Source organism: Nannobrachium achirus (genome assembly GCF_963921795.1).
Source record: "Nannobrachium achirus genome assembly, chromosome: 6".
NCBI lineage: Eukaryota > Metazoa > Chordata > Actinopteri > Myctophiformes > Myctophidae > Nannobrachium > Nannobrachium achirus.
Window position 1 is genome coordinate 33,156,070 of NC_137815.1, and position 19,140 is coordinate 33,175,209.

A 19,140-nucleotide genomic window follows, 5' to 3' on the forward strand; every position below is an offset into this window, starting at 1 on the left:
CCGTAGTGGCCCGCAGAAACTCTGAACGAATTGTTGACGCAACACTGCTGCCATCTAGGGACCATGCAGTGATGCTACGATTAACCAAAACTTAAAGCGATATTTCACTTTCAAAACAAACTTTTGGTCATTTTATCGGTCAGGGTACTAAAGTATCGTTAGATTTTCAATAGGAATTCAATTTTAAAAAATCATTTTTCTCTCAATTTTCTAATTTTCTAGCTCCCCATAAAATCAAATATTGGTTCATTTTTCCAATTTTCTAGCTTGCAAAAAAATCAGGAAAATGCTTCAATTTTTTAAATGTGTGATTCATATTTGTCATTATTTGATTTGGAACCGACAAAGGAAAAACATCTTTAAAAAAGGTATTTTTCATTTTTTTACCACATTACGAATATCAAAAAATGGACCAATTTTTCAAATTTTCTAGCTTGCAAAAAAATCAGGAAAATGCTTCAATTTTTTAAATGTGGGTCAGGGGATCTTAGTATAATTGAGATGTTCAATTTTAATCCAACATAGAAAAATCCCTTTTTGTGATTTCTGTCCTCCCAAACGGATTCAAAACAATCACATTTTAGCCCCTTTTTCATTTTTTGGCTCAGAATTTAAAAATTGTGAAAACGCAAATCAGAAAATCACAAAAACGGCCAGTTGACTTAGTATAATTGGGATATTCAATTTTAATTAAAAAAAACAGAAAATTGGCTATTTTTCCAATTTTCGTTCAGAATTGAAAAATTGAGAAAACCCAAATAAGAAAATCACAAAAACCAGTGGGGGGATCTTAGTATAATTGGGGTATTCAATTTGAATCAAATAAACCAAAATTAGCTATTTTTCCAATTTTCGTTAGTAATTTAAAAATTGTGAAAACGCAAATCCGAAAATCACAAAAACGGCCAGGTTGACTTAGTATAATTGGGATATTCAATTTGAATAAAAAAAAACAGAAATTGGCTATTTTTCCAATTTTCGCTCAGAATTTAAAAATTGTGAAAACGCAAATAAGAAAATCACAAAAATGGCCAAAAATGGGTCAATTTTTTAAATGTATTTGTGCACAAAAAAATCTGGAAAATAGGCCCATTATTAAATTTTCTAGTCAAGGGAAAAAAATCAGCATCATCAATGTCACATGACCACGTCACAAATCACATGGTCTACAACTTCAAAATAAAAGCTAGTCTAGCTCTAGTCTAACATCCAAGCAATAGGATCAACAGGCATGCAGGCAGGCAGGCAGGCAGACAGGCAGACAGACAGACAGACAGACAGACAGACAGACAGACAGACAGACAGACAGACAGACAGACAGACAGACAGACAGACAGACAGACACTTAGAACATTGACATACAGAGTTATAGCATGATGCCAATGACATACACTTTAATAAATATAAGTATTAATAACATTAATGATTATTAGTGCAGTCAGTCTAACTCTTGAGAGAGTATGAATTGAAACAAATGAACCCTTATGGGTCCATTTGGTTCCATTTATACTCTAGATTAATAAAAGCATAGCTTATTAGTTTTTGAGCGAAGCTCCAACATTTGGCATTGGGACGTAACATGGACAAACGCGTCCCGAAGCATGCCCTATACATCTGGCCTTCATCTTGTCACATAAGCCCCTTTTCCACTGCAGCTTTATGACCACACCACAGTACACCACACTACACCACACCACACCGCACCACATAAGAAATATCTACATTTTCCATTACACAAAAGTACCCCTTTCGGTAAGAAACAAATTGACCCTTTTAACTGTGATTATAATGCAATATAAATTTGTATTATAATCAGAAATTATAATACACTATAATGGATTATAACTGTAATTATAAAACACTATAAAGTATTAATGTATCACTATGATAATTATAATACACTATAATAGATTATAATAGTGGTTATAACACAATAGAATCTATTGTCGTGTATTACAACTATATCCTGGTGGTCTAAATGAAAAGTCAGTGAGTGATCAGTCATTATGAAGTGTTTGGCCCTGTTTGGCCTAGCTCAGACCTCTAGATTGGATACCTTTTAGTACCACGTTTAGTACCACTTTCACACCACTCTACCCAGGTCCTTGTTGTGGAAAACCTGGCACAAACCTGGCCAGTGGAAAAGGGGCTATAGCACTCAAAGTTTGTTCATGTTGACAGTGCTTAATGGAATCAACTCATAAATAGCACCACTAACTTCAGTCTTGGTATGTTTTTTTTTTTGCTGATGTGTTTTTGTACTTCCAACAAATGTACAACGTTTATGGGTGTTTTTATCCACCTCCCCCGGGGTCCCCAGGAGTTCCCAGGCCAGTGTTCTCTCCATGTAATCCCTCCATCTGGTCTTTGGCCCCCAGACCACCCTATAGGGAGATGCTCAGGAGGCATCTATCTGTACTACAACTTAGTCATTTAGCAGACGCGACTTACAATAAGCAAGGTCAATACATAAACATCAGTACATCAAATGCATAAAAAGAGTTACTTTCAGTCATGACCCACACTCCATGACCATAGGTGAGAGTAGGAACAAAAGATTGCTCGGTAGACTGAGAGCTTTGCAATCTAGCTCAACTCTCTCTTCTTCACAACAGTGCGATTCCGAGACCGCCAGCTCCTGCTGCTCCGAAGCTCCTTTTTCCGCTCTCATTCATGAACAGGACCCCAAGATATCTGAACTCCTTCACCTGGGGTAAAGTATCCCTACCTGGAGTGTGCAATCTATCAGTTCCCTGCTGAGAATGACCTCAGATTTGGACACTTTTTTCTTTTTTTTTTACTTTTCATATCAGGTCAATCGCAAAGTTCAGGTCAAGGTTATATTTGACCTCTGGGAGAACAAAAAGTTGAAACAACTTTATTTTATCGTGATGTCTGCCTCGCTATGACTAAATGTAGTCTCCACTTGTGTACATTATGCTCACCAGCCACCCCCCTGTCAAGGACAAAGTGTCAGTCCACTCACACACAAGTTCAGTACACAGTGTCATCATGCGCATTACAGCATCTTTATGGTAGTCTGCTGGGGAACAGTGACAGTGTTCCAGAATCCAGCATGTTGCCATTAAACAGACAAGGTCTGGCTTAGCCTCAGTGACAAGGAGCACGATACAATGCACAGGCATATTCAGAAGGTACTGGGTTAGATATCAAGTACCTCACTATACCTCATCATGTGCTTCATGAGAGAGAAGGTGACAAGTTAATGTCACCATGTCTCCCTGCAGTATGAAGTAGTCGACCCACTATCAGCCAGTAGGGACATACTATGGAGATGAGCAGTGTCCAGATACTGCTCTGTACTGTAGCCTACTGATCTGTCCAAATGTCTTTATTTCATGCATGCATTTCCAGTGCTGAACCTTGCAGCCTTGGGTCAGCAACCTTTATCAAATTATGTTTTTATTATCTAGAAGATTGTCAGTGTACATGTTAAAATTCATTTTAATGACGCCATCAAATATATTGACACATTTTGATTGGCAGGACATTATTATAACGATTAGACAATAATCCAACAATCTCCGCGACTCCCTACCCGGTCAAAGTTCAGAGTTTTAATAGATGTAGAATTATGTGCAGGATGTAGTTTACTGTAAATTAGCTAACCTTGTTTGATTGACCATGTTTAAAAAATATATATGTTTGTTTAAAAAAAAAGATCCTCTCTCTCACTCCTCTGCCAGTGTGCCAGTGGGTTCCCCTGTGCCATTGTTGGCAGAAAGGGACCTTGACCTGACCTAGCCTATTGCGTAAAAGCCTAAGGGCCGATGCATACTCCACTTTAGAGCCAAATTCATTTTGGTTCGGCTCTGTCTAAACTACGATATGGCGTCATTCAGAGGATCGGGGGGAGTGTACCGTCATCAATTTAGCTGTTCGGTGCCACCAAGATTTTGTGACTCCCCGAACTAAATTTGTCTCTAAAAGTGGAGTATGAATCAGCCCTAAGACTGGCCTAAGAATATATTCTACACCTACGTATGAGCATAATTATGGTAAGGCAGTAAATAATAATAAACTGAATAATAGTACCCATGAAACTACATAGTAAAAACCTGAGTGTTGATTTAACTCGAGAGAGAGTATAAACAGAACCAAATCGACCCATACAGGGTTTATTTGGTTCCATTTATACTCTCTCAGAGTTAAAAATGTATAAAACAGCACAGAGTGCCTATTGACCACACTAAGAATCATTATTATTATTAATAACTAAGAATCATTATTATTATTAATAATATAATAATAATTGCGAGGTCGCAGATTAGTATGTGAACGGTCACAGCTTGTCCGTATGTATATACAGTATGTATCTCTCTCTGTCTATAACGCCTGACACTGTGGTTCTATGGGTTTGTCACTCTGACATCATACTCTGACGTCACTGTAACGTCAGGGGAACAGAATGGGTTTTCCACTCTGACATCACATGCTGGCTTCACCGATGTCACACTAACAGATTCCCTTTTATGCCCATATCTAACAGAAATTCAAATGGGAATGCCCATATATGGAGGCCACATCGGCCACATTCCACACTAACAGAATCCATATATGGCCAAGACAGCCCATGTGTGGCTGGTTCTACAGACAGGGATCTCCATGTGGGCATAAAAGGGTATGATGTCAGATGTCATAGACATCATAGGACTTTCACATGACGGATAACTGAGTAAGCTTTTTTGGGGCTCTTACAGCATATCTCCATATACAGTAGGGGTCTCCATGTAAGGCCTATGGGTAACTGGTCCGATATACATCACTGGTCAGATGGCCAAGAATTGGGGCGAATTGAGGCGTCTTACTAGTATTTATTACAATGAAAATCCACAGATCTTAACCGTATGTATCTTGTCCGTGAGTAACGCCTCAATGTCTATATCTGCTGTTTGTTGACATTGTGACATCACATTTGTTGTGACATCACCTCATCAAAGATCAAACCCTGGATATCCATACATGGAGACGACTGGATCATCACCTAGATCTCCATACATAGAGCTGACCTCTACATCTGATTCCCAGATGATGCATTGTTAAGGCAACCACACTAATAGTATCCCTTTAAGCCCATCAATATTAGCCCATATTGAGTTTGCCCATACAATAGCTGTTGACCTGTCTGTTGACATTGTGACATCACATTGTCGTGACATCACCTCATGAAAGATCAAATCCTGGATATCCATTCATGGAGACAACTGGATCACCTAGATCTCCATACAGTATATGGAGATGACCTCTACATCTGATCCCTTTTATATTAAGCCCATATCTGTGAATGCCCATACAATAGAATCCCTTTTATACCCATCAATATTAAGCCCATATCTGGGAATGCCCATATGGACATATTGTGTCAGTTTAACCAGTCCAACTCAAACAACCAACCGCAACTTGCCAAATTGCAGTATAATATATGTATGTCAATGTTAGAAGCATCTATCTGTCTGTCTGCCTGCCTAACTGCCTGCCTACCTGCCTGCCTTCCTGCCTGCCTGCCTGCTAGTGGTGGGACATTTGCGATCGAATCGAATCTTTTGAATAGCTCTTTGAAGTGAACGATGGGATCTGGTTCACGCAGTAGGGAATTTGGGGGGGTTCAACACAAAACCTCCTCCTTGCTACTCCACTGAGTGAGTGAGTGTGTGTGTGAGAGAGAGAGAGAGAGAGAGAGAGAGAGAGAGAGAGAGAGAGAGAGAGAGAGAGGTGATTTCATTGTTGCCTGCTTGGTTTTTTGAGGTGTTGCATGAATAACATAAGTCAAGGTAGCTTAATTTACACACACGTTTTATGAAAAGGGTAAATACCAGATTGTGCTCTCAACTGTCAGCAGAGAAATGTGGTGCCACCTTGTGGATTAATTTTCCAATTAATTATTTTAAAAATATATAAATATACACTGAACCAAATGAGCTAAATGAGCCAATCTTTTAACGGCTCTTTTAAGTGAGCCAGATCCATGGCGCTGGCTCACTTCACAGAGCCATGAATCCCATGCACCTCTACTGCCTGCCTGTTGATTCTATTGCTTGGATGTTAGAGCTAGATAGCCTTTATTTTGAAGTTGTAGACCATGTGATTTGTGACGTGGTCACGTGACATTGATGATGGTGATTTTTTTCCTTGACTAGAAAATTGAATAATGGGCCTATTTTCGTGTTTTCTCAATTTTTCAATTCTGAATAAAAAAATAAAAAAATAGCCAATTTTCTGTTTTTTTTTATTCAAATTGAATATCCCAATTATACTAAGTCAACCTGGCCGTTTTTGTGATTTTCTGATTTGCGTTTTCACAATTTTTAAATTACTAATGAAAATTGGAAAAATAGCTAATTTTGGTTTATTTGATTCAAATTGAATACCCCAATTATACTAAGATCCCCCCACTGGTTTTTGTGATTTTCTTATTTGGGTTTTCTCAATGTTTTAATTCTGAACGAAAATTGAAAAAATAGCCAATTTTCTGTTTTTTTTTATTCAAATTGAATATCCCAATTATACTAAGTAAACCTGGCTGTTTTTGTGATTTTCTGATTTGCGTTTTCACAATTTTTAAATTACTAACGAAAATTGGAAAAATAGCTAATTTTGGTTTATTTGATTCAAATTGAATACCCCAATTATACTAAGATCCCCCCACTGTTTTTGTGTTTTTCTGATTTGCGTTTTCACAATTTTTAAAATCTGAACCAAAACTTGAAAAAGGGGCTAAAATGTGATTGTTTTGAATCCGTTTGGGAGGACAGAAATCACAAAAAGGGATTTTTCTATGTTGGATTAAAATTGAACATCTCAATTATACTAAGATCCCCTGACCAATGTGTGATTCGTCTTTGTCATTATTTGATTTGGAACCGACAAAGGAAAAACATCTTGAAAAAGGTATTTCTTAATTTCTTACCCCATTACAACAATCAAAAAATGGGCCCATTTTTCCAATTTTCTAGCCCACAAAAAAGTCAGGAAAATGCTTAAAATTTGCTCAATTTTTTGAATGTGTGATTCATATTTTGGCATTATTTCATTTGGAACCGACAAACAAAAAATAGGCCCATTATTCAATTTTCAAGTCCAGGAAAGAAATCGTCATCATGAATGTCACGTGACCACGTGTCAAGTCACATGGTACACAACTTCAAAATAAAAGCTGTAGGCTAGTCTAACATCCAACAAGTAATAGGATCAACATGCAGGCAGGCAGGGGGTCCATGAGGGGTTTACAAGGGGGTCCATGGCTGGTTCCCAAAGTGTGGTTTGGGGACCCCCAGGGTTTCTATGGCTGGTTCACAACAGCCTGGTACACGTACAGCCATGGCTGGTTCCCAAAGTGTGGTTCGGGGACCTCTGGAGGTCCATGACGGATTTCCAAGGGGGTCCATGGCTGGTTCTCAAAGTGTGGTTCGGGGACCTCTGGGGGTCCCTGAGGGGTTTCCAAGGGGGTCCATGGCTGGTTAGCAATAAGTGTGTTTAATTGCGACCGTAGTAGGTCGCAGTTACTTTTACACTCTCTACTATCCAAACCTCCACCAGCCGTCAGCCTGTCCTTCCCTCCGTCACGTCACTCGTCACACGTCACACTTTCCCCCTACTCATATCTCCGCCACCGTTGCCCCGATCCATGCCAAAATTTCCATACAAACTCCTTGCCTGCCAAACTACAACCTCGAAGGACCCCCGGAGCTCCAGGGACCCCCAGGTCCCTGGGGGACCCCCAGGTGTAAAAAATGACCAAATGTGCAAAAAAGACCACCCCAACGGGGCTGCTCACGGGGAATTCCCGGGGACCACCGACTCCTGGTGCTCCAGAACGGATGCAAAAGTGGTGGCGCCCCCAGTGGAGGACCCCCTCCACTGCAGCTCACATAAAATGCCTTAACTCGGGCTAGGAGCGACCGGGAGAGCCGGGGCCGGTACCCATTCGTCCGCCTCGGCAGCGCGGAGACCCCACCTCTCATTTCTCATATGGCCCTCTTCTAGCGCCACCATGAGGCCGATTCTGCAAAACACATTTTTGGACACTGCTCCTAAAATTTTTGCCCTAAAATCACACAAATCGGTACACAGTATGTCTATACTCATGTCATCAACTTGGATCTGTCCCATATAGCGCCACCTTCATGCCGATTTTTTAAAACACATTTTTGGACACTGCTCCTACAATCTTTGCCCTAAAATCACGCAAATCGCTACACAGTATGTCTACACTCATCTCATCAACATGGATCTGTCCCATATAGCGCCACCTTCAGGCCGATTTTTTAAAACACATTTTTGGACACTGCTCCTACAGATTTTGCCCTAAAATCACGCAAATCGCTACACAGAGACACTGCTCCTACATATTTTGCCCTAAAATCACGCAAATCGGTACACAGTATGTCTACACTCATCTCATCAACATGGATCTGTCCCATTTAGCGCCACCTTCAGGCCGATACACATTTTTGGACACTGCTCCTACAGATTTTGCCCTAAAATCACACAAATCGCACAGTATCTCTACAGTCATGTAATCAAAACGCATCTGTCCCATCCAGCGCCACCATCAGGACGATTTTGGTAAAACAAACTTTTGGCCTTTTTGTGGAGATAAGCGACCAACGGTCGCTTATCTCCCGATTAGGGAGTCTTACTGGTAGTGTAATAGGTGAAATAGTGTAATAGTGCATTCTTATCAAAACCTCCACCAGCTGTCAGTCTGTCAGTCAGTCTGTCAGTCAGACTTTCAGTCACACTTTTGCCCTTCTCATAGTGGTTTTGGCTGCCAAACCACTACCCCATTTCTCCCTCTTCTAGCGCCACCATGAGGCCGCTTCTTGCAAAACACATAATTTTTTGGACACTGCTCCTACAAATTCTGCCCTAAAATCACGTAAAGCGGTACACATTATGTCTACACTCATGTCATCAGCATGGATCTGTCCGAGATAGCGCCACCATCAGGGCATCCTAAAATCACGCTTTGCGTGATTTTACGGCAAAATCTGTAAAAGCAGAGTCCAAAAATGTGTTTGAAAAATCGCCCTGATGGTGGCGCTATCTTGGACAGTGTAGACATACTGTGTACCGCTTTGCGTGATTTTAGGGCAAAATTTGTAGGAGCAGTGTCCAAAAATGTGTTTTGCAAGAAGCGGCCTCATGGTGGCGCTAGAAGAGGGAGAAATGGGGGTAGTGGTTTGGCAGCCAAAATCACTATGAGAAGGGAAAAAGTGTGACTGAAAGTCTGACTGACAGACTGACTGACAGACTGACAGCTGGTGGAGGTTTTGATAGTAACTGCGACCTGACGGTCGCAATTACACTATTATATTATTACACTTATTACAATATTACACTATTACCCTTATTGCACTATTACACTACCAGTAAGACTCCCTAATAGGGTGATTTTAGGGCAGTGTCCAAAAATGTGTTTTCAAAAATCGGCCTGAAGGTGGCGCTATATGGGACAGATCCATGTTGATGACATGAGTGTAGACATACTGTGTACCGATTTGCGTGATTTTAGGACAAAAAATTTAGGAGCTGTGTCCAAAAATTTGTTTTGCAAGAATCGGCCTCATGGTGGCGCTAGAAGAGGGTCATGTGTGAATTGATGGGTGGAGGTTGTGGTTTGGCAGGCAAGGAGTATGTGTGCAAAATTTGGCATGGATCTGGGCAACGGTTGCGGAGATATGAGCAGGGCAAAAGTGTGACGTGTGACAGACAGACAGACAGACAGACTGACTGACTGACGGACGGACGGACGGACGGACGGACGGACTCACAGCTGGTCGAGGTTTTGATAGTAACTGCGACCTAACGGTCGCAATAACATTTATGCTATTTCAATATTACAAGTAATGCACTATTACACTATTTCACCTATTACACTACCAGTAAGACTCCCTAATCGGGAGATAAGCGACCGTAGGTCACATGTATACACAAAGAGGGCTGTAACTGCCATTGGTTCCTAGTTGTGTGGGCAATGTGTAGACATACTGTGTACCGATGTGCGTGATTTTAGGGCAAAATCTGTAGGAGCAGTGTCCAAAAATGTGTTTTGCAAGAATCGGCCTCATGGTGGCGCTAGAAGAGGGCCATGTGAGAAATGAGGGGTGGGGTCTCCGCGTTGCCTTGGCGGACGAATAGGTACCGGCCCCGGCTCTCCCGGACGCTCCTAGCCCGAGTTACGGCATTTTATGTGAGCTGCAGTGGAGGGGGTCCTCCACTGGGGGCGCCACCACTTTGGCATCCGTTCTGGAGCAGCAGGAGTCGGTGGTCCCCGGGAATTCCCCATGAGCAGCCCCGTTGGGGTGGTCATTTGGTCATTTTTGCATATTTGGTCATTTTTTACATCTGGGGGTCCCCCAGGGACCTGGGGGTCCCTGGAGGTCCGGGGGTCCTTGGAGGTTGTAGTTTGGCAGGCAAGGAGCGTGTGTGCAAAATTTGGCATGGATCGGGCCAACGGTTGCGGAGATATGAGCAGGGCAATAGTGTGACGTGTGAGGTGTGACAGACAGAGGGACAGACAGACAGACAGACAGACGGACAGTTTGTGCAGGCTGTGATAGTAAGTAGCGACCTACGGTCGCAATTACACTTATTGCTAACCAGCCATGGACCCCTTTGGAAACTCCTCAGGGACCCCCAGAGGTCCCCGAACCACATTTATTGCTAACCAGCCATGGACCCCCTTGGAAATCCGTCATGGACCTCAAGAGGTCCCCGAACCACACTTTGGGAACCAGCCATGGCTGTACGTGTACCAGGCTGTAGTGAACCAGCCATAGAAACCCTGGGGGTCCGCAAACCACACTTTGGGAACCAGCCATGGACCCCCTTGTAAACCCCTCATGGACCCCCTGCCTGCCTGCATGTTGATCCTATTACTTGGATGTTAGACTAGCCTACAGCTTTTATTTTGAAGTTGTGTACCATGTGACTTGACACGTGGTCACGTGACATTCATGATGACGATTTCTTTCCTGGACTTGAAAATTGAATAATGGGCCTATTTTTTGTTTGTCGGTTCCAAATGAAATAATGCCAAAATATGAATCACACATTCAAAAAATTGAGCAAATTTTAAGCATTTTCCTGATTTTTTTGTGGGCTAGAAAATTGGAAAAATGGGCCCATTTTTTGATTGTTGTAATGGGGTAAGAAATTAAGAAATACCTTTTTCAAGATGTTTTTCCTTTGTCGGTTCCAAATCAAATAATGACAAAGACGAATCACACATTTAAAAAATTTAAGCATTTTCCTGATTTTTTTGCAAGCTAGAAAATTGGAAAAATTGGTCCATTTTTTGATATTCGTAATGTGGTAAAAAAAATGAAAAATACCTTTTTTAAAGATGTTTTTCCTTTGTCGGTTCCAAATCAAATAATGACAAATATGAATCACACATTTAAAAAATTGAAGCATTTTCCTGATTTTTTTGCAAGCTAGAAAATTGGAAAAATGGACCAATATTTGATTTTATGGGGAGCTAGAAAATTAGAAAATTGAGAGAAAAATGATTTTTTATAATTGAATTCCTATTGAAAATCTAACGATACTTTAGTACCCTGACCTTTTATCGTCTTGGCTCAGGCTTTTATGAACACCCTGGACAGGTTTTAATTTGCTAGATTCAGTATTTTGATATTTTATGTAAATGTTATCAGGCCTCCAGGGCCCCTCCCCATACGCACCCAGTGTAACTTCAAACTCCATTTTAACCATGTTAGATTCATTAAAAAAAACTTTATATTTTTCTCTAGTGAATCACAATATCCTCCTGAGTATTTGTAATAATTCTTTGGGAAAATTGAAAAAAATAAATACAATAATGAATTATTAAAAATAAATGAAAAAGGTTATAAAAAAAACAAACCTCGGTTCGAAGTGAAGCGGTGAACTTTTATTCTATGTGTTCCAGAGTTATGAACTCTGGAACACATAGATACATTCTTTATTCTGAATGAATGAATGTTTTTATCTGGAGGGCCAAATTGTCATGTGAAGCTTGACCAATCCTCAAAGTATCCAATCATCAGACCGGGACGGACACTACTACACATATATTCTGGACGTACGGGACAGATAAAACCTGTTCATTCTGGACTGAAATGACCATATATTGACATGAGGTGACAGACATTTAGTTTTTGATAAAACCTGTTCATTCTGGACTGAAATGACCATATGGACATGGGACACACATTTTGTTTTTGATAAAACCTGTTCATTCTGGACTGAAATGACCATATATGGACATGGGACACACAAAGCCACTCCTTGGAAGCGGCTTTCACCGCTTCAAAAACATGGGTGTTTTTGATGAATCTATCACTATCATGGTTTAAATGGAGTTTGAAGTTACAATGGGTGTGTATGGGGACTGGGGAGGGGCCCTGCACAGGGAGGACCAGTTAACATACATCAAATATCTAAAAACTGAATGAAGCAAATTAACTAGACCAGGTCAACCTGGTTGTGCCAGACCCCGGTTCTGCCAACCCTCTGGGCCTATAAATTTAATATCATTTATGACATCATGCCTTTTGTAGGTATGTCATCATCATGTCATCATCATATATACCCTTTATATAGAAAACCCGGACCGACATTTGCTTATGTAGGCCTACCCATTTCATGGGTCTGGCAAAAACTGTCCAGGGTGTTCATAAAAGCCTGATTAGATGATAATGAAAAAAAAAAATAAGTGAAATATTCCTTTAAATAAAATAATAAAATAAAAATGTCGATTTCACCAAGTGTCAGGCTGTTTAAGGCACTTGAAGTCTGTCAGGATAACCTTACCTGACAGAGTTCAAGTGTTTTAATTTCTATGATCTGTTTCTTTTGTTCTTCCAGGTATATTATAAATGGCTGCAGAGATAGAAAGATGTATGAGCAGGAATATACTGTACACAACCTTTGTGCATGTGTTGAAGTGTAAAATGGTGGCTGATTATCAATTATAATCAGTTCAAATTTCCCTCCTTGTTACCCAGTTGTTGTTTGTGCTGTCTGTTTGTTATAGACTATAGAGTTTCAGAAAAATAGTAAGTAAGTCCCCCTGTAAGTACGCTGATCAATATTAAATCTCAAAAGACACTAGGAGGTGCTCTTATTGGGCCCCTCATTGATTACGGAGTCCTTGTCTGGTATCGCGACGCCCCAGCTGCCTTAAAGTTAAAGCTCCAAACAGCCCAGAACAAACTAATTAGGGTTGTGCTTGGTCTTCCACCTCAGACCCACCTTACCGATCATCATGTGGGTGGCTCAAAGTAGCTGACAGAGTACAGCATCTTGCAATGGGCCAGGTGTATACAAGATTCACTACCCCTCCAAGATACCCATGTACCTGGCAAACTACTTCTTAAAGGTCAAGGATGTTCACGATCACAACACCAGAGGCAGCTCCACTAATCATCATCAATGTAGATTTAACACTAAACAAGGCTCTAACTCGTTCTCCTGCTATACCATCAACATGTGGAACGCCCTTCCACAAGCCTTAAAGGAGAGCAAATCCCTAGCCTCCTTCAAAATTTGTATGAAAAGTCACCTTCAGACAGCTGCTACCCGTGACTTGTAAATAGACTAAGCCTCCATGCCCCCCCCCCCCCCTTTTTCTTTTTTTTCTGCCTTTGTATTTGATATTATGCTTTTGAAACTGATATTATCCTAGATAAAGTACTATGTTCTATCCGTCTGTCTTTCAATGTTATATGAGATACTTAAAGTGTGGTTCCTGTGGAAATAAGCCTCGGCTTTCTAGGATCTCCTTTTAGTTGACCTTGTACCAGTGATTTGTACTGTCATGAAACTGTACTTTTTTCTATTGCAAACTTCTAATAAATTCTTCAATCAATCAATCAGTCATAAGTGTAATGGACCCAGGAGGAGGAACCTTTATTGTGAAAGGACTCTGGAACACCGGTCTCTGGAACACAGGAAGTTTACAAGGCATTGTGCCTGATTGTAGCTAAAGGCACGGCTGATAGGCGAGCCGCCAAATAAACCCTTTTGTAAATCCCGCCCCATTCTGCCCTGTTACTATGATGGGACATTAACCCTGGGCAGATTGTTTTTATAGTGGAAGTGGATGGGATTTTTTTTTTCCTTCATAGCCTCATTACAGCTATATAAAGTACCAAAGGAAAAACACCTAGGTGATATTAATAAAAAGGGAAGACAAAGGTACAGTAGTTACATTGCAAAACAGGGGGTTTACCCGAAAATATATGTTTTAATTTGTTTAATCCCAGTGGGACATAATCCTCTTTGCAGATTCTTTTATAGTGGTAGTGGACAAAAAACTAAAAATATTATTGAACTCTAGTCTCCATGGCGTGACTAATCAATAGAAAAAAAGACATTTTGGGGGTGAACTACTCCTTTAACTCACGGACTTAGGTGACGTCAATATGGTAAGGGGCGGGCTTGAGGGTACACCCCCCTAGTGGTGAGCAAAGGAACTTCTGTGGACTCAGCTAGAGGGTACAGCTCCAAAGGGAACGGAACAGCAGTTACAGCACTTTAGATCAGTGGTTCTCAACCTGTGGGTTGGGACCCCCTGGGGGTCCGCAAATTATTTTGAGGGGTCCCCAGATGATTATTAATGTGTGACATTGTTTTCTCAACAGTAAACAAACCAACATGAAGTTTATAGAGGGTATATTTCTAATCTAAAGTGTCAAAAACATTGTCCAAATATATCAGAAATTGTGGAAATAGCAGATCTACATGCTCGCAACGTTAGGCGCTGTGAGCATGTAGATCTGCTATTTTCCCGATAGAACCGTGTTATACAAAGCCCCCTCCAGTTCAAATATGATTCTTTTGGGGGTTGTTGCCTGAAAAGGTTAAGAAAGAACCACTGCTAGATGAGTGTTTTATTCATGACACTTTACATCACATTTAAAAATCTTTACTGTCCTTATTTACAGTAATTGCTTAAAAGTATGTGATTGTTGATTATTATTATTATAATAGGCTAGATACATTAATCTATTCATTTTAATTTCTGTTTATGGGTTATAATGTTATTTATTTTAAATTGTATTTCCATATTTTGCATTTACCTTGCATATGTCTTATCATGTGCCCCCTTATTTTTAACTAAATAATATATAGCCAGGCTATCTTCCATCCTGTCTCCCTTTGAGAACAGTGAGAAAGCACTACTGCTTGTTGACCGGTTTGGAATTTGGAGGGTCAGCTGTGAGTCATATGTTTTTAATATGCATGACCTTCATGGTACACAAGGCATACCCATGACTTTGAAAAACAAGAGCAAATTAGTTATGGTTATTCAAACCGCCTTTTCACATACAGTAATGCCCTTTTTTAAATAATTGGAATAGAGTTAGTTTTGTGTTAACATAGTCAGTTTACCTCAAAGATGACACAGTTCTCTTTCAGGTCCACTTAAGTTCACATGGAGCCACAGTCAACTTTATATTCACAATATGTAATTCCTGTTGAGCTCAGACCTGTACCTGCTTTATTATGGCCAATTTTGACCCCTTTGCTAAGAATGACACAGCTAGTACATTTTAATTAGGCTACTACTTTGTGCTGCTGGGAAGCCCATTACAATAAACCAATCAAATATATTTAGCATTAATCTGAAAAGTAGCCTAACTGGTAATTTAATGTCAATTGTTGTGGGGGAAACAGAAGGAAATACTCAACAATAATTACATTATTATCATAAAATATGTTTGAGCACCTTATCGAAACTTTACATTTGTATAACATCTTAAGAACCTTATTATTAAAAAGGTATGCGCGTTGCGTGTGTGTGTTGTTTGTTTGTTTGTTTGATTGAAGACTTTATTAGAAGTTTGCATAGGAAAGGGTACAATTCACTAGTACAAGGTCAACTAAAAGGAGATCCTAGAAAAGACTAAGCTTATTTCCACAGGAAACCATATCTCATATAACATTGAATGACAGACGGATAGAACACAGTATACTATGCAGTACTCCCACCATTTATTTGGTAGGCCTAACCTACATGTTTTGAAAAAGTTATTCAACAGATTACATGCTATAATATCCATAATGCAACGATAATGCAAATGTGGCATGGCGGTATTTATTTAACAGTTGCCAACAACGCCACCTAGGGAATTGCACCCTAGGAAATAGTTTTGAGGAGCCTAAATCTAAGTAAACCACCAGAGACCACATGATTACTCCCCACAAGGTTCGTTGTACAGCATAAGAATTATAGGCAGAGGCATGGTTGTAACAAAAGTATAATATGTTTTATTTACTATCATTTACTAATTGTCAGCAATAAGAGTCATCCAAAAGGTTCAAAGTTAACAGTGAGTTTATACAGGACATTGTACATAGACAGGCCAGTACTGGGGGAAAGAGGAGAGGTGGGCCGGCCAACCGACCCAGGGTAGTGGCTCCCCAACACACAGCAACTCAAAAACACTAAAGGTACCACAGCAAAGAGGGGGTTTACCACTACCACTGGGCAGCCGTCACCGGGTCCCACTTAACTCCCCCCAGCACCGGTCCTGTAATGGAAACAATAATTAGTATCTCACATAGGCCTACGTAGTAAATACAATTGTCAGATTGGAGCAGGCAGTCTTGATGTGACTGGGGATTTCACACAGCAAAGGCAACGTCATTTAATCAGGTTGATGAATCCACGACAAAGGCGGTTGGTCATGGGTATTGTAACCCCAGGCAAAGCAGCAGCGTTTGTTACTCCTCAAGTAAGCCTAGGAATAAACAAGTGGCTGTGTTAGCCTAGTATTGAATAATTAATACTGACAACAAAAGAGATAAAGAAACCTACCACTCACTCCAGGGCAGCGGCGGGAACATAGGGGGCGCGTGAGTGCTTGAGCGTACTGTTATGAGAGCCCATTGATTTTTCGCCGACAATTCCTAGCACTCAATCGTTCGCCCCAAACTGGCCAAACTGCATTCCTGGCACTCGGCCGATATCACACGTCGGCTTTGTCCCTTTCGAGGGCGTCACCCAGCGTCATAGCCCGCCTCCACATCCTGGCTGTATGTCTACTCTGTGTGATGTAGCCATGTAGCTCTACAGTATTCTACCCCCACCTCCAAAATAATTTAAAAAAAATCTCAACTGAACTGTTCTTATGCCTCATTCACATAGGGAGCAGCAAAGCTAAAGTTTTGCTTGCTTGGTCAATGTTATCTCAATGGAAACCAGCTTTAAAGATACAGGAGATACACAGAACAAAGCTTTGAAAGCTTTAAAGCTGGTTTCCATTGAGATAACATTGACCAAGCAAGCTAAACTTTAGCTTTGCTGCTCCCTATGTGAATGAGGCATTATAGTATTTTATCATGCCAGTAAAGCTCCTTTGAATTACATATAATTGATGTAGCCTAAAGCCTATTTGATTGATTGAAGGCTTTATTAGAAGTTTGCATAGGAAAATGTACAGTTTCATGACGGTACAGTTCACTGGTACAAGGTCTACTAAAATGAGATCCTGAAAAGACTAAGCTTATTTCAACAGGAAACCATTAAAGTATATCATATAACATTGAATGACACAGACGAATAGAACGTCACTTCAACACCACCAGTTGAACCTCAAGAAAGCTAAAGAGATGGTGGACTCACTCCGAGGGGGAATTGCATCTCTTCGTGAGGATTTCCAAACGTTTTGGGAAACCACTACTGCAGAAGCTGAAACACTGGGTTTGCAGAGCCCACAAGTGCCCAGACTAAGGAAGGTTCCCAGCCGCTTTGACGATGGAGGCGCTCCTCCACACATCCAAACGCCAGAAGAAATGCACCGACAGCAATACTTTGAGGTGATGGACACAGCATCATCATCTCTGGACAGCAGATTTAGTGCTGCTGTATACACACACATGCAAGATGTGGAGGATTTTGTTGTCGGAAACAGCGACTGCAAACGCATGATGCAATTCTATGGAGACGACTTTGATGAAGCCAGGCTGACACTGCATCGTGACGTTTGCCTGGAGATGGCAAAGACCCAAGGACATCGCCTGTCTACCTTCAATGATGTTGTCAACTTTTTGAAGGGTGACCAGGGAGGCACCAGGAGAGGTGTTTGTGAAGAACTCACAAGACTGGTGAAACAAGCACTGACTATCCCTGTGACATCATGCAGCTCAGAAAGGTCATTTTCTGGCCTACGGAGACTGAAAACCTATCTGCGATCCACAATGGGGCAAGGAAGACTCAATCACCTTGCTCTGTTAGACTGTTACAGTGATTTGGCAAGGAAGATTGACCTGGATGTCATAGCCAATGACTTCATCTCAAGAGGAGCCCAGAGGAGAAACACGTTCCTGATAAATAAATGGTAGGTACTAAAAAACTAAAAAATACTGTACTGCATGATGCAAGGTTTACTATAATAGGCTAATTGTAATTTACTGTAGCAATATTGTTGTCAATGTCATGGTTGTAATACTTTTTTTTTTATTCCCCTCTCCCCCTTTTCATTTATAGAGATCCATGATGGCCAAGCAGCACTGCAGCAGGCACAGTGAAGGTGACAGACCGCGATCAGGGAGGGAGAGATGTTTCATCCACATTTTTTTTGACAATATTTATTAGGGTTTTTTTTCTCTTTTTCTTTTTACACAGAAAATATTACATAAAAAAAAAAACATGTTCCTCCACAATTAAAATAGACAAAGATCTTGGGAAAAAAAGGTCTGTTTCTGCTTGTAGCATGTTAATGTAGGTGCAATATCATGCATTAATTACTGTGTTAAGATGTTGAAACACACTGATTGCTGAAAAGTCATGATTGCTCGTGTGTCATAAAAAATTCCTACAGTGCATTCATTTTATGACATCGTTATCGTACCACTGTACTATTGGCAAACTGTAAATAAAGTACTCAATGATGGAAAAAAAAATGCCTTTTCTTTTGCTGACATGAAATGGGATATTTTGATACCAATACGTTTGTACATTTACAGTTACTCAAGTATAGGCCTGTCTGCATTTTTAATTCAGGCTGCTCTGTTTCATTGGTTTTCAATTAAATTCAAAGGAGCTTTATTGGCATGATACCAAAGTGTCACAAAACTGCTGAAAATGGGGAACATATTAGCGTTGTGGGTTTTCAGTGCCCTCTA